Source organism: Nicotiana tomentosiformis, chromosome 8, assembly GCF_000390325.3.
Source record: "Nicotiana tomentosiformis chromosome 8, ASM39032v3, whole genome shotgun sequence".
NCBI classification, from domain to species: Eukaryota; Viridiplantae; Streptophyta; class Magnoliopsida; order Solanales; family Solanaceae; genus Nicotiana; species Nicotiana tomentosiformis.
Window position 1 is genome coordinate 145174281 of NC_090819.1, and position 16536 is coordinate 145190816.

At 34.4% G+C, this 16536-nt stretch overlaps 1 long non-coding RNA gene across 1 annotated transcript; it reads left to right on the forward strand.

Moving 5' to 3' along the window:
• Positions 1–7581: 7581 nt before the first annotated feature.
• On the forward strand, positions 7582–9224 carry LOC138896995 (uncharacterized). Its single transcript, XR_011410708.1, has 2 exons — positions 7582–7892; positions 7961–9224. It is a non-coding gene; the product is annotated as an uncharacterized lncRNA (long non-coding RNA).
• The last annotated feature ends 7312 nt before the right edge of the window (positions 9225–16536 follow it).

Sequence of the window (16536 nt, forward strand, 5' to 3'; positions counted from 1 at the left end):
ATATATGTTACGTTTTGATAAGTGCTAAAACTTACAACGTTCGACATCAGGTATATACTAGGATACCAAAACTATTTGATTAAATTCCCACACCTATGATTTTATCTTAATTATACTATGTTGTGTTGATAGTGGAGTTACTTAATGAGTCTAGGAGTTAACTATAGTTACAATTAGTAGAATTAACTGCAGTTAGGAGTAGTGTTAATTATTTTTTAAGAGTCAGTTAGTTAGTTAGATGAGCTGCCAAATATTAGTTGGTTGAAGTTAGCTTTGTATATAATAGATTGTAGAGATATGAAATAAGAAGAGGAATTCATTTGAGCTCATTCTCTAAAAGCCTTCATTTCCAATACTATGTAGTTGTCTTCCTCGACCACCATTGCTGTAATTTCTTCATCTCCAGCTCACAATTTGTCATTGTATCAGAGCTATGGGAGATTGAGGATTGATTGTTCGAATTCATCAGAAATTCACCTGAGTTTTTCTTCGTTCGAAGACCATGGCTGTCAACGACACTGTCGGAGAAATTAAGCCACAATCATCCATTATTTTTGATAGTGAATGATAATTCAGGTGCAGTACTAATCTCACTACAACTGAGAGGGATAGAGAATTACTCCGTATGGAGTCGACCGATGAGAATTGCGATCCTTTGTCGCAATAAGTTAGGGTTCATCGAAGGCACATGCAAAAGGGAGGATTATGGTCCAAATCTCGTTGATCTATGGGAACGATGTAACGCCATTGTCCTTTCATAGATAATGAATTGTGTTTCAACTGAATTGTATATTCTTCAAATGCATGTGCAGTTTGAAATGAATTGAAGGAGCGATTTGATAAGGTAGATTGCTTTGAGATTTTTCAGATTCATAAGCAAATTGCTACGATTAGTCAGGGAACCAGCTTAGTAGCAACATATTTTTCGAAATTGAAGTTGTTATGGGCAGAATTTGATTGTTTAGCCCCAATTCCTAGGTGTGACTGTGCTAAGTCGTGTGAATTTGTTGTTTTCATGGAACGATTGATGCTGCTATAGTTTCTCATGGGGCTTAATGAGTCTTATGAACATGCTCACAACCAGATTCTTATAATGGTGCCTGCACCTACTTTGAACAAGGCCTACTCCATGCTCACTAAACAGGAGAGTCAAAGGAGCATGACTGCTACTTCCGTTCCTACTGAAGAAGCAGAGATGACATCTCTAATGGCTGCTAGGAGTGGAGGTATGCAAAAAAAAATGAGGAATTATAATATGCAATGTGATTTTTCAGGATGAAGGGACATACACGTGCGGAATGCTTCAAAATCATAGACTATCCAATTGATTTTAAACCTAAAAAGAGGTTTGGAAACAATACTCCTAGCTTTGGAAACAACACTGCTAACAATGTAACAGTTGAAGAACATAGAGCAACAGATTTTGGTGGAAACAACTATAGTACAAATGTTGCAGCTGGTTTACCAACTCCATACTTAACACCAACACAGTATAATCAAATCTTGAAGTTGCTCAATAATGATAATCATGCAGAAAGTTCAGCCAATATGGTAGGTACTATCAAAGCACTATTTGTTAATTCTAATTCTAGAAACTAGATTGTGGATACAGGAGCAACAAATCACATGATTTCATATTTAACCATGTTGTTTGAAATGATCAAACTTAATAACACTAAGAAGGTCCATCTGCCAAATGGTAGTGTTACTGATGTATCACATGTTGGATCTTGCCATATAGCAGGGAGATTAGTGAATAATGTGCTATATGTTCCCGATTTTGAAATATAATCTTTTATCAGAATCTAAGATCACTAAAGAGCTACAATGTTCTATTCTTTTTTTGCATGATTTATGTGTGTTCTCGGACCTCTACACTGGCAGAGTGAGGGGGATTGGTAAAGAGGGTGATGGCCTATACCTATTGCCTTAATTTTCTAATGATAACACTACATCATCAGCTAAGAGTTTGAACACAATATCAGAGAACATGTACATTAGACTGTGGCACAAGAGAATGGGGCATGCACCTGTTGGAGTGATTAGAAAATGTCTTGAGTTGCCTTTAATAGATAGCACTAAAATAATACAAGAGTGTTCTGTTTGCCCATTAGCTAAACATACTAGAATACCATTTTAAAATAGTACAAGTATGGCTACTGAGGTTTTTTATTTGCTACACATAAATGTCTGAGGGCCTTACAATGTACAGACTTATGATGGCAATACACTATTTTTTACTATTGTTGATGATCACTCTTGAGTTAATTGGTTGTATTGAAAAGTGATGTTGTAGTCATTTTAAGACAATTTCTTAAAATGGTGCACACACAATTGAACAAAGCAGTTATAGTAATCAGATTTGACAATTGAAGTGAGTTCATAAAAAATGAATGCAAGGAGCTCTTAAATTTTCTTGGGATAGTACATCAAAGAACATGTGTGTATACACCCTAGTAAAATAAGGAGGCAGAGAGAAAACACATATGTTTTGGAAGTTGCTAGGGCTTTTAAATTTCGGGGAGGAATCCCACTTAAATTATGGGGTCATTGTGTTTTGGCTGCCACATACATCATCAATAGAATGCCTTCGACAGTTCTAAAAGACAAGAGTCCATATGAATTCTTTCATGGGAGAAGACCTACCTTGAGTCATCTAAGAGTGTTGGGATGTCTAAGTTATACAAAAAGGCTACCTTTGCATGATAAATTTGGACCAAGAGCAGTGGCTGCAACAATGATTGGATACTTAGAAGTAACAAGAGAATATATATTATATGATTTAGCTAACCATTCATTTTTTTTATTAACAGGGATGTTACTTTCAGAGAAAATGTGTTCCCTTGTAAGCACAAATCTGCCGATAGTTCTAAGCTCTTCTTAAATGATACAGCTTGGTTGATGCCTTTAGAGGACACCAGTCATATGGAAGACAATTATCATATTGCAGAAACTGATATTCCCTTTGCAGCAGAATCTGAAGTTCTACTAGATCAATCATTGCAACATAGTGAGTTGCCTGATCCTATCACACATGGTTCACCAACTGGAGAGTCGGCTGACCATGTGCCATACACTACATCACCACCTGCTGATGTCCCACTATCTGCACCTACTGATGATCCCTTGCTTGCACCTGATTCATCTGTTGATGCTGCTAATTTCCCTCAACCTCCTGTAACAGTGTCACTACTTGATTCTGCTAATGCACATCTGAGACAGTCTTAGAGAAATAAACAGCAACCATCATGGATGACAGACTTCATCATTGTACCAAAGTCCAAGAGCACAACACAACCACCACACTCTATTCATGCCAGTATTGCCTATGACAGACTCAAACCTTCCTACAGGCAATCCTTAGCTGCATTCACCTCCATAGTTAAACCTCGAACTTTTCATGAATCATCTAAATATCTACTTTGGATTGAGGGCATGCAGACAGAGTTAAAGGCTCTTGAAGACAACCAGACCTGGGAACTAGTTGCACTACCCGCTGGCAAGGTGTCTATTGGTGTAAATAGGTCTACAAAGTTAAGTACAAGGCTGATGGGGATATTAAGAGATACAAAAATAGGCTAGTAGTTAAGGGATACAGTCAACACGAGGGATTGGACTACAATAAAATATTCTCTCATGTAGTGAAGATTGTTACCGCTCTCCTGTAGTGAAGATTGTCACCATCAGGGCAGTGATGCCTCTAGAAGCTAGTGAAGGTTGGAATTTGTACTAAATGGATGTCTACAATGCTTTCCTTCAAGGAGACTTGTATGATGAAGTCTACATGCAACTTTCACAAGGTTTTGCAATTCAGGGGGAGAAGAATACAGTATGCAGACTTGTCAAATCCTTGTATGGTTTGAAGCAAGCTAGCAGACAATGGTCGAAGACTTGTCAAATCCTTGTATGCATTGCTCAGCCTAGGCTTAATCAAAGCTCATAAGATCATTCCTTATTTACTAAGAGACAAGATAAGAGCATTGTAGTAGTTTTAGTCTATGTTAATGATATGTTGATCACATGCAGTGACATGAGTTTAATAGGGTCCACTAATAAGGACCTACAACAAGCTTTCAAGATGAACGACCTTGGTGAATTTAAGTATTTTTTGGGTATTGAGTTCCCTAGATCACATAAGGGAATCTTGATGAACCAAAGAAAATACACTTTGGACATGATAACAGACTTAGGTTTGAGTGGTTCCAAACCAATTGGGACTCCCCTGGAATTCAATCAAAAGCTTACAACAAAGGAACTTGATGAAGTTACTGGAACCACAAAAGATGAGCTGTTGGAAGACGAAGTGCAATATCAAAAGTTGATTGGAAAATTGCTCTACCCGACCATGACTAGGCTAGACATTGCCTATACAGTGCAGATAGTCAGTTCATGCAACAACCTAAAGAATCTCATTGGGAAGCAGCTTTAAGAGAGTGAAATATGTAAAGATGACACCTGGAATGGGTGTATTAATGAGTAGTAAAAAGAGCAACACATTGACAACATTCTGTGATGTTGATTGGGCATCATACCCAAACTCCAGGAAGTCAATTACAGGCTTCAGAGTGAAGCATGGTGAGTCACTCATTGCCTGGAAATCAAAGAAGCAAACTACAATATCAAGAAGCTCAACAAAATCATAGTACAAGAGTATGGCTTCTACACTATCAGAACTGATGTGGCTAATTGGCTTATTTAAGGAGTTGGGAGCAAAAGTGAGGGAACCTGTTAATCTATATTATGATAACAAAGCAACATTGCAGATTGCAGCTAATCCAGTTTATCATGAAAGGACAAAACATATAGAAGTGGATTGTCATTTTATAAGGGGAAAAATTCAACAAGGGATAGTGCAAACACATCATGTAAGCTCAAGTGAGCAACAAGCATACATCATAACTAAAGCACTGTTGAGATCACAACATGAATATTTGATTTCCAAGCTGGGAGTGCTTATTGTCTTTGCACCTACCAACTTGAGGGGGAGTGTTGAGAGTGACGTTACTTAATGAGTCTAGGAGTTAACTATAGTTAGAGTTAGTAGAATTAACTGTTGTTAGGTGTATTGTTAATTATCTGTTAAGAGTCGGTTAGTTAGTTAGATGAGTTGTTAGTGAGTTGTCAGATATCAGTTGGTTGAAGTCAGCTTTGTATATAATAGATTTTAGAGATATAAAATAAGAACATGAATTCATTTGAACTCATTCTCTGAGAGCCTTCATTTCCAATAGTATGTAGTTATTTCCCTCGACCACCATTGCTGTAGTTTCTTCATCCCCCGCTCACAATTTGACATGTTGAGTGTATATGAATGGATCCTAAAGAATTTATGCAAAGTTTTTGAACTACTCCATATCTTGTCCATAAAGTAGGTTAAATTGCGCATGATGGTGTTAGAAGTATAAAACATCTTGAATATGGTATATAAAAGTATCCAAGGAGGATAATAAATGTTTTCATTTACTATGCCTATTGGTTAAGCTTTCATGTTAATTAGATATTCTATTAGATAACTAAAAGAGCTAAACTACTTTACCTAATAATGGATTGAATTTTTTTGAAAAACATTATGATAAAAAACTTTTATGTTATGTCATTGGCTCTTTAAATTGAATGGTTTTAATGCATGATCTAGTCCAATTTCACTCCTCTATTTGAGGATATGAAAACGATCGATGCAATAATAATACCCAACAGAGTCGGGGTTGAATTTCACTGGGAGTTATGCGAATGGGTGCTAGTAGTATATCTTAGTGCGTGAAATTGTATATCTTGATTTGCACTTCTAGAATATTGGGTTTTGTTTGCTAATCTAACTTAAACTACTATTGTGATTTTAAGAACGAAATTAAGAAATTGTTTTAGGTTATTTTTCAAATGATAAAAAGGCCTAGGGCTGTGACATTCACCTAGGTGTTCGCTTAATGGGTTGTAAGCCTTAAAGCTTGTTTTATTGTTTGGGGTGTATTATAGCTATCAACACTCAAGTACTCACTCAATACCTCTCGGTTAGAGAGTAATTTTTCCCAATTTGGCTTTCTCAAGTCCAAATAGGTATTGAATAAAGCAATTGATAATAAGCTCAAGTCAGGTTTTACTATCTCTATGTTCAACTCTTTAATTGGGCTTATCAATCTCTCGATTGACCCAATTTCTTGCTAGGAGAAATTTCCTAGACTAAGTCTCTCTTTCTCAAGTAGAAACCAAGTCAAATAGGCATAAAATAATGCATGCAACCATTAATTCTTCAAATAAAAGCAAGAACAAGGCTAGATAATCAACACCCAACCATAAATAAATAAAATATCAAACACCCATTAAGTTACACACTAGGGTTTGGTCACAACCCTAGTGAAAGTCTAGCTACTCATACTTAAATAGAAAAAGAAGAATAAGTGATAATTAAACACATAATAATAATTAAGATGATAAAAGTAATATTCAAAAAGGTCAAAATAGCAAAAACTACTAAAAAGAGCAAAGTAAAACGTCTAGAATGGCTGTTGATGTCAAAAGTTGACCTAAAAAAGTGAATCTCTTCTATTTATACAGTGCTAGAATTTTTGGACAAAAATGCCCTTTCGGAGGTTCTGTGGTCACACAATTACTTGTGCGGTCCGCACTTTGCTTCATCCTGGCAGGAATGGAAACCTGCGGCCGCATAATTCTGAACTACGGCGGTACTTCACTCTTTCTGCGGTTCGCACATTTCATATTGCGGTCGCACATTGCTCTTCTACGGACCGCACAAATATGATTGCGGCCGCGTAGCTGATCTTCTGCGGCTCCACAATAATTGTGCGGTCCGCACTTCTGTTGAACTGGAATGCAGGTTTTCTGAACTTTTGCTCTTGCCCAGATTCTGCGGCCGCACATTTCATGTGCGAACTGCACTTTGCACTTATCTCTGATGTGATTTGCTTCTGCTCCTGTTTTCATCCTTGAGTTCAGATCACTCATTCTTTAGTTAGATTTCATCTTTGGGGCTCATTTTCCATTATTCTTGCAATTAAACATATTTCATCAATTTTCGGGAACACAATTAAACTCTTTTTGGACTAAAACGAAAACAAAAAAGTTCTAATAAGTAGTTAAAATCTTCACTTATTAGTACACCCTTTGTAAGTACGTATATACTACAATTAGTTCAAGGTTAAAGTCAAGAGAGGAGATCAAGGGCAGAGCTAGAACATAAGTTACAGGTTCAACCGAACTCAGTAGCTTGAATCCAAACATATATATTTATCTAAAGAAATTTATTAAATATATACAAATTATTAGTTTAGAATTCACTAACTTAAACCTATTATATTTTGAACCATAAACTTCTGACTCGGTATCTTGAGGAGGTGGTGACACACGATGAAAGGGAGAGTTTTGGTAATTGTCGTGGTCATTTCTGGATCCAGTTAACCAATTGTGAATAATGTAGGGCCAAGGGGACATGGTGTCTGTTGCTATGCTTTTATGACTTTGTTTGTCCTTTCCCACACAGTACATACCCACTCTCTCTTTCTTTCTCCATCCTTTATTTATTATCATCTCTTTCCCCCTCCTCTTTCATTCAGTCTCAACAACTAAACAATTTCTTCTCCCCCTTTCTTCCCTTCCTTTCTCTCTTAGTTTCTTTCAAGATTCATAGGAGGAAGTTCTCTCAGTTGAGGGGAATGTTGTCTGGCTCGAGGTCACCAACTAGATCCATAAGCTCCATTTTATGCTTATTTGAACATAAAGATTAGTTTTGTAATATAAAGATTCGTTGATTATATGAAAAGGGGTTATGGATCATGAGTTAGTGTTGTCGGACCAGGCTTCATTCCCCCCAATTGTTACTTTCTCTCTTGACAAAAATCAAAGCTTTGAAATGAGACGAGTTTTGGCTTCTGAAAAAGGTAAGTTTTATTTATAAGATCTTGATATATATGAGACGAGTTTTAGCTTTTGTATGTTGTGAGTTCAGGTAATATTGGACAAGAGCAGATTGGTGTAATGATGATGAATTTTGACTCATTCCACTTTCCTGCCACGGTAAATGCAGACGAGTTTATTGAGTGCTAGAGTACTGCGTTTAACCTTTAAATCTGATGCTGCTTTTGTTTTGCTTGTCATTTGTGCTTCTTTTTCTTGTGTCAGTTGCTCTCTCTGTTTGAGTTAGAGTTACTTATATCATCAGTCTGATTTTTCTCATGATGGCTTCTTGAATCTCTTCTGTCCGTTTCTGCTCTTTTCTTCTTCTTTTTTTGCCATCATCATTACCAAGAGGACCATTTTACTCATCATTTCTTATTTTAGGGTTTTACTTCCCAGTTCCTATACGTGATATCTTACAAGGAGAAATCAGAGAGTTTATGCAAAAATATATTCATTTCAGTTTTTCAACTTACTTTGTTCCTTCTGAGTTGTTGTTTCTTTCTCATATCCGCTTTTCTTGATGACTCTTGAAAAACTCTTGAAAAACCTGATGTCCGGAGATTGTATAACTTACATTATATTGTGTACACACATATGCTAATAAAGTTTCTTCACATGAACAAGAAGCTACATTCCTCGTTTCTGTTTCACTTTTTGGGTTAAAACTTATACGAGTGTGAAAGAATATATTCATTCTAAGCTTTTTGTAAAGCTGGCGTAAGATTTTCTATTTCCTGAAGAATGATCAGAGAATAATCTTTCAAATGTCTATACTCTTTATCATGGAGTAAGTTGTGAATGAGAAGCAAACTACGTTGGCAGACTCTCCAAAACAGATGCCGCATTCGGATCCTATAGAAATGCAAAATGCACCTACGTACTATATTTTTGAAATTGTTTACCATATTTTCTTAATATTTACATGTGACAGTGAATTATTGTTTACCCTATACATTACAAACCGTAAAGTTACTATACCAGAGTGATTTTCGTTAACAAGAGTAGTGTTGTACAATCAATATCAACCCTCTTTGATGTGAAAAGAAGCTAAGGGCCTGTCGTTGTTGTACAATTACACAATGGATCTGTGGATGAACTGGATTCAACATTGCATATGGCACTTTGGAAATTGAAGCTGAATTCTGTCGCTCTCTTGGCTCTATTACATTCTTGTGATCTGCTCCTTTTGTTTGATGGGATGTTTTTTGGTACTCTATACTAGCATTATTCACTCACAATTTCAAAAAAAAAGAAAAGAAATTAATTAATATTTGGAATATTGAAAGATTTTAACGACTTTGGGAATATCTAAATGGAATGAGAGTAGCTTTTCAAAAACGCAAAATTTGGTTTGCAAATTTAGCTTTGAAAATTTAAAACAAGCACCACCTTGATACGTTTTGGAAAAACTGAGGTTTTTGTAGAACACATTCGAGTGCACTTATATACAACAAGAATAACAAATCTAGTGTAATCCTACAAAGTAGGGTTTGGGATAGAGTGTAAGCAGACCTTCCGATAGACCCCGACTCAAGATCCAGTGCACGTATGTAACTATTGAAAAGTGAAGTGTGGTCTAATGAATTCAATGGAAGTCATAGCAGCTCCTATGTACATTGCTTTGGTGTTAAAGAACTTCTCTATTGAGTTTGTTTTCTTGCATTTCAGCAATGAAGCTAGTTGTGTGGGATATATACTATTAACCATGAATTTTGATTTGGATATAGTATTGATTATGGAGCAACTGTTTATTCAATTTTACTAAAGTTTTAAATAGATCATATATTCGTTTGTGTTCTTTACTTATATGGTAGATGATTTAGTGTATAGAATTTAGCTTATACACGAAAGATTAAATAATTGGTTCTTATAAGTATAAAGATCATGTTCACAATCTAATGATAGAATTGAACAAACCATGAGGAATGATTGTAGAACAAGATTAAATATAATTTATCTTGATTATGTGAATGATTTAATTCCGACTTCTTGTGTTAGTATATTTTGTATGTATTGAATGTACCAAGTAAAGATAAGTATTTTATACCGACTTAATAAAATAACTTCTCTAGCCACTAAACATACTTATACTCTTAATCTTGATATAATTATTATTAGTTGTGTATATTATTTATTATTTTGATTTATTAAAAGAAGAGATTTCTTTTGTGGGTCAATATGCCTAGTAAATTGGACAATGATGATATACATTGGCGAAGTAATAGTTAGTTGAAGGAATTCATGCCTCGGTCTAGCGATTGATGATATACCTTTATGAAAACTTATAAGTTTTCATGTGTAAACTCTCCAGGTGGATTTTGTTTCCGTGACATGAAATAAGTTAAGCGAAAGTCTAAAGGAAATAATCAATGAATTAAATTGTCAGTAATTTAATTGATTTGATTAATATCTGAATCTTAACATGAGGAGTTAAATAATGTTTAATGGAAGAATTTCGAAATTGAACTGAGGAGTGCAATTATAAATTTTTAGTGGATTAATTCGTAATTTATTATGGTAGTATTAATTCAGATATTTCGAATTAAGTCCATAATAGGAAGCCTCGTTAATTAAATATTGCGGTTCCTGTTGTGCCCGAATAATTAAGAATTAAATGGAATCATATTTCCTGGTGGTAAAGGAAGACCCAACGAGTTTAGGAAAATGTTTTAAACCCTAAAATTTATGGCTATATAAAGAGGTCTTATTCCATAAGGAGGTTATGGTTTTTACTATACGGTTTTACTACGAGAAACTCGCCCACACGAGTTTTGTCAATTTTGGGTATTATTTGGGTCACATCGCAGAAGACTGTGGAACTGGAGGATGATCTTGTGGACGACTTTGCTCTGGCTTGGAGGTTCCTATCGCAATCGCGGTCACACTTCAAGAGATAAGTATTGATTTTATGTTTGATTAAAATCTGTGATTATGTGTTGTCTATATTAGATGCAAGTGATTCTGTCATGCAAGTGATCCTCGCTATTTGTTTCCTCTGTTAATACCCGTTTCCATCAACTTGTACCTTTACCATTGTTGAAAATAACATTAATAGTGTTACATCTTTGTAAAACATGATACAGAAATGATGACTTTAAATGCTTAGCTTGTCCTCCTATGGATTTAGGAATGAAGCTACTTAAACTTTTTACCTGTTGTGAAAATAACACTGATAGGGTTACATTTTAGCTAAAAATGTTGAAAAAATGACGTCTTTAAATGCTTGGCCTTTCATGGATTTAATGAGTCAAACAGAAAATAGCATCTACTTTTTTTTTTCTGGGGTTGTCAAAGTTTTTTTTTATTTTGCGTTGTCAAAGTTTGATCTTGTGATGCTGGTCGTACGATTTTATCAGCTGTTTGAGTGTTGAAACTAAACTGAAATAAAACAAGAGAATACATCAACTGAGGGCAAAGTTAGATCATTTCGCATGGTCCAGAGGCAAACTTGGATCTTTTTCCTTTAAAATAAAACCCTCGTCAAATCACTATGGAGTACGGTTAGAGGTAGGGGCAAATTTAGGACGAAAACAAAAATAAAAAAAAATGAGCTAATAGGTTAACGAAAGGTATTCACAAGATGAATCAAATGCAATAGAGGCATTTTTAACCTTTCTCATTAAAAAAAAGAAAAGAAAAGGTAAGATACAATTGAGGGAAGAATGAAGAATTAGCTTTGGAAGCTAAGTGTAGTTAAACCTTTCTAACATTCTCGTTATTACGATATTTTTTGACTCTATACTGAAATACTATTATATGGAACATCTAAGAATTAATAACATTAGAAATTGGTTAAAAAAAAACTTAGACCATTAGAGTGAAGTAATATTATAAATGAATATTGTTATAAAAAAATAGGATTACTCAGAATTACAGGAAAGTGAAACCCCTCGATAGAAATGCTGACAAAAACCTGGAAAAGCGTGAAGGCCCTCTCTCATTGTGTCATCAATTTTTACTGAAGCTGAGGCATCATTTTCATATTATAGTATGCTAACATTTAATGCCTTTACTACTCAGGCTGGCCTTCACGCCATTCCTCTTTCAGTAGAGTCAATAGCAATATATCAGCCCATAGCATCTATAATATTGGATCCCTACATTTATATATGAATGGTTTTTCACTTTACCCCCTGAGTTTCTGACCTCTACTTAATTAGACAATGATATTTCTCTCATTGTTTTCAAAAATCACTGCCAAGTTTACTGGCTACATATGTCAGCTTGACTCCTGCATGTCTGTGCTTTTTTTCCCCCTTTCCCTTTCATTGCTAGAGTAGCCCCTTATTTTTCGCCCTCAATCCAGACAAATACGCAGAAGTTAAATCATTTTTTCTTAGTTTTTAAATAAGTTTAATTAAGATATAATATCTCCATGTAGGAAAAAGAAAGGTGGGAAAATAATTAAACCATACTTGGACATTGGGTAGCATATTCTTTGTGTTTAAGATTTTGAGCGACTGTCTCATATTCAGCAAAATTACTTTACGAAATTTATTTTTGCTGATCAGTATTTGTATACAATCTTAGGAAAACTTAATTAAGAATTGAAAATATTTATCTTGAACTTAAACCAGGTAATAAGACCATTGATTTATTGCAATTCTTACTCTTTATTATATGCATTAAACTGTATGCCTCAAGTATACTATATGCTTACACGGGTCTTTTATATTTGTCCACAATTTATATTTCTATTTTCCTCCACCCATCTACAACATTGTCCCCTACCCCCGACCCGCGAACCCAAGATTTGAATTTTATGGGTCAGGAATGCCACTGAATCAATGCTTACCAGAGTTATTGGGTTCCAAATTAAATATTTGTACATATTTAGTAAACTTCTTAAAATATATACTCCCTCCGTTCCAATTTATGTGAACCTATTTTCTTTTTGGTCCGTTCAAAAAAAATTATCAATTTCTAAATTTGGAAACAATTTAGCTTAAACTTCAAATTCTACCTTTAATGAGAAGCTATTATAACTATACAAATACTCTCGACTCCTTTTTGACTTGTTTAGGACCACAAATTTCAAAAGTCTTCATTTTTTCTTAAACCCCGTGTCCAGTCAAACATGTTCACTTAAATTGGAACAAATGGAGTACAATATATGAACCAAAACTATTGGGTTTAACTGAACTCACAACTTATATTCAGAGGCAGAGCTAACATTTGTAACTTATTTCAGTATTCTAATTCGTTAAGTTACTAGGTTCTAACTTAACAATTTGTACATAATTCAATAAATTTTTTAAGATAAATATAAGGCTTGAACAAAGTGATTGGATTATGCCGAACCCGTATCCAAAGGGTTAACTCCGCCCTGCTTATATTGTACATTTGCTCATGAGGGTGTGGTAAGACCTCTAATATTGGTGATGAAGATAGGAACTTCATCAAGGGAATTCAGAAAACTATTCTGTTGCATTAGGGATTCAACAATTAAAATATACATATAAATTTTACCTTATTGATGTATAATCTATGTAAAATATGTGTATAACTATAAAGAAATTTGACCAATTTTGTTAACGAATGTAATTAGTTTTGGCTGACCTACCAATTTTGTATTTTGCCCAATAAAGAATCCACCATGCTGGGCTTTAAGATACTTACCTGCGCCTTTCACCGCTGGCAGGCCTGACCCAAATATCGGGCCCAAAGGACCAATTAAAGCCTGTGGAATAATAATATCATTTAATTTGTGTTGGGCTTCTTTGACTTGCAAACATATCTAAAACGTGATTCTGTTTTTAACTTTTTATTCCGTCATCTAGATAACATCCAATAAAATTAGTGAGCCCTGTGGCTTATGAAAGAATTCTTGAACTTTATTAATACTCTAGAAGGCAAAGCTGCCCACATGAAAAATATGCCTAAACCTTTGCTTGGTCCACTTCATTTTATGTGTTCCCTTATGTGAACATTACTGGTTTCACATATACAAAATCTGTTGCTTATGTTACTATTGTTGTACTTACAACAACATGTACAGTATTACAACAACACAATAGTAACATAATTAATTAGGCTAAGGCTATTTTGCTTTGCGTGTTGCCTAATTAATTCATTATGCCATTAATAATGTTATTCTATTTCGCACAAAAAGCAGTATCCAAATATAAGCTTTTGGCTCTTCTTGAACTCTAACACTGTTATGGATAATTATCATCAATGTAGTAATTTTTAATTACAAACTATACATGAGAAGGAAGAGGAATCCTATCTAGATATAATGATCAGTCCTATTTAAATTCATTCTAACACTATCTTTGTAAAGTATAAGCTGTGAAATATAGAAAATCCTTAATTATACTTCTCAAACTCTTTAAAACACCTGATGATTTATCAAGTGTTGTCGCAGCCTTTCACACTAATTAATCACTCATATCCTGAATTATGCTCATTCAGTTTGTGATAATGTTGTCTATGGACTAATTAAAGCATACACACCTATCAGATTACAACGCACGCAACTAAACCCGAAAATTCAATTGCTAGTTAATTAGTTCAAAGGTTCTTATTATTTTGATTTCTATATCTGCAGTGGCCAAAGGCATGCAACAAAGTCAAGATTATGGTTTATGAAATGGCCCTTTAACAGATACTATATACATAATCGTGTACAATCAAATAGGCTAGGATTAATGCTTCAAAAATTAGATTGATCCTTTGCTTTTGTTAAACGCAAAAAATATTGGCATAATCGCGTATAATTTTACGCTCAATGCTTTGTTTATCTGAGAGGTCAATCCTCAGTCCAGATTCAGTATGTTAATTCCCCTATTTCATACGCATCTGAGAGTACAACACTTCTCATGCATTTGGGAATGAATCTCAAAAGTTTATAAATTAAAGGACCAGATTCAACGAATTTTGTTCACTATAGTACCTCTTCAACTGTCTAATGTTTTACCCCCAAAAAAATAAAAAATTCCTCTTGACAACATAATGGGGCAGCATAGTCAGAGGCAGATATCGAATAAAATTTAGAGCAAATGCTAGGACGAGAATTAAGCTTAATTCAAGTTGTGTCCCTTCAAATTAACCAATGCAGTTGCCTAAGCTTTGAGTCTTAGAGTGCCGATCAAAATATATACTTGTTATTTAAGATATATATTTCCAAAATTGTCGGGGCCGACGAGGCGACGACCCCTTACCCTAAAGGGTAGGTCCGCCTATGAGCATAGTTGTCATCATACTAGTGTCACTTGCAAATGTACCCTTAGTGCTTCGAATTAAATCAAATTTAGTGAGTTTAATACTAAGAATTTTAATGATTAAATTCATCAAGTTAAAATTGTGGATCCTCTTCTAACTATGCATGTTTCATTAAGATTGAAGCCAAAATATTCAATTGTTGTCGTGACTCACATAACTAACGTTTTTCATAACTAACACATAGTGAACATTCCCATGTGATACCAAGACTTTAGGCTTAACTTTTTGCATCACATCCAAAGTTTGTCTACATCTCCGACAAGGTTTTCCTGAAAATTGAAAGTTGTATGCGTGTTCATTTCAATTGTTTGAAATAAATGACTTCTTTCCCCAGCGTAGGATGTCGCAGGCACTTTTATCACGCTCAGCATCAAATGCAATGGAATCAAATCCCATTTGTAATTTGTAGTCATTAGTTAGTGCATTAGAATGACGTGAAATTTTGTTAACAAATATATAGTAGTAGCTTTTATACGAATCTATAGTAGAAATATAAAAGAAGAAAGAAGATTGATGGGTAGAGAAATGTATTAAATACACCTAAAGTGTATGGAAAACAAAAATTTGGAAAGTTGTAGACTTGCGTCCTTGTTATTCTCATCTTATTTTGACGAGAAAAGTATATTTGAATTTTGATCCAATAACTTAAAGAAAAATGAGTCTGGACTACTATATCAGGACATCTTTAGTTTCCTTATCATAGGATGGTCAGCCGATCCATAATTCCATACTAATAAACAATTGCCTCCGTATTATTTTGACTTTGCAATATGAAATTTTGATAAAGGACTTTGAAATCGTCATTTCCCAAGTGATTATGACTGACTAATAAGTACAACTTAACAAATAGAAAAATTGGGTAGTAAACATAAATTCTTTTGAGATAAGGCAGTCATAATTTCAGGTTTGAATTGGGTAAAAAAACCTCCGTCCAAATCCGGAAATATAAAAAATAGTCAGATTTACGACTGATAATTGAATAATAGTCATATTTTTAAAAGTAATCGAATTTTAGCTATTTTTCATGTAAAAATAAAATCTGAACAAAAACACCCTTTATAAATCCTGAAATATTCCAGCATAATACGCTAAAGTTCGAATTTTTTACATATGAGATTCTAGCATAATGTGCTGGAGTTCCAACATAATATGCTGGAAGTTTATACGCAAGAACTCCATAATCCCGCATATTATAATGGAACTTTCCGTATGCTGGATTTTCAATATAATATGTTGAAAGTTTATAGGCCAAATACCTATACAGCCACTTAAACTTGACTTCAATTTTTATTTTGACACTTTTACTAAGCTCATTACCTATTGAACACTTTAACCCAAATCAAAGTATGCCTATTGAACACAAAAAACTTAGTCCCAAAAAATAAAACAAATGTGTGAAAC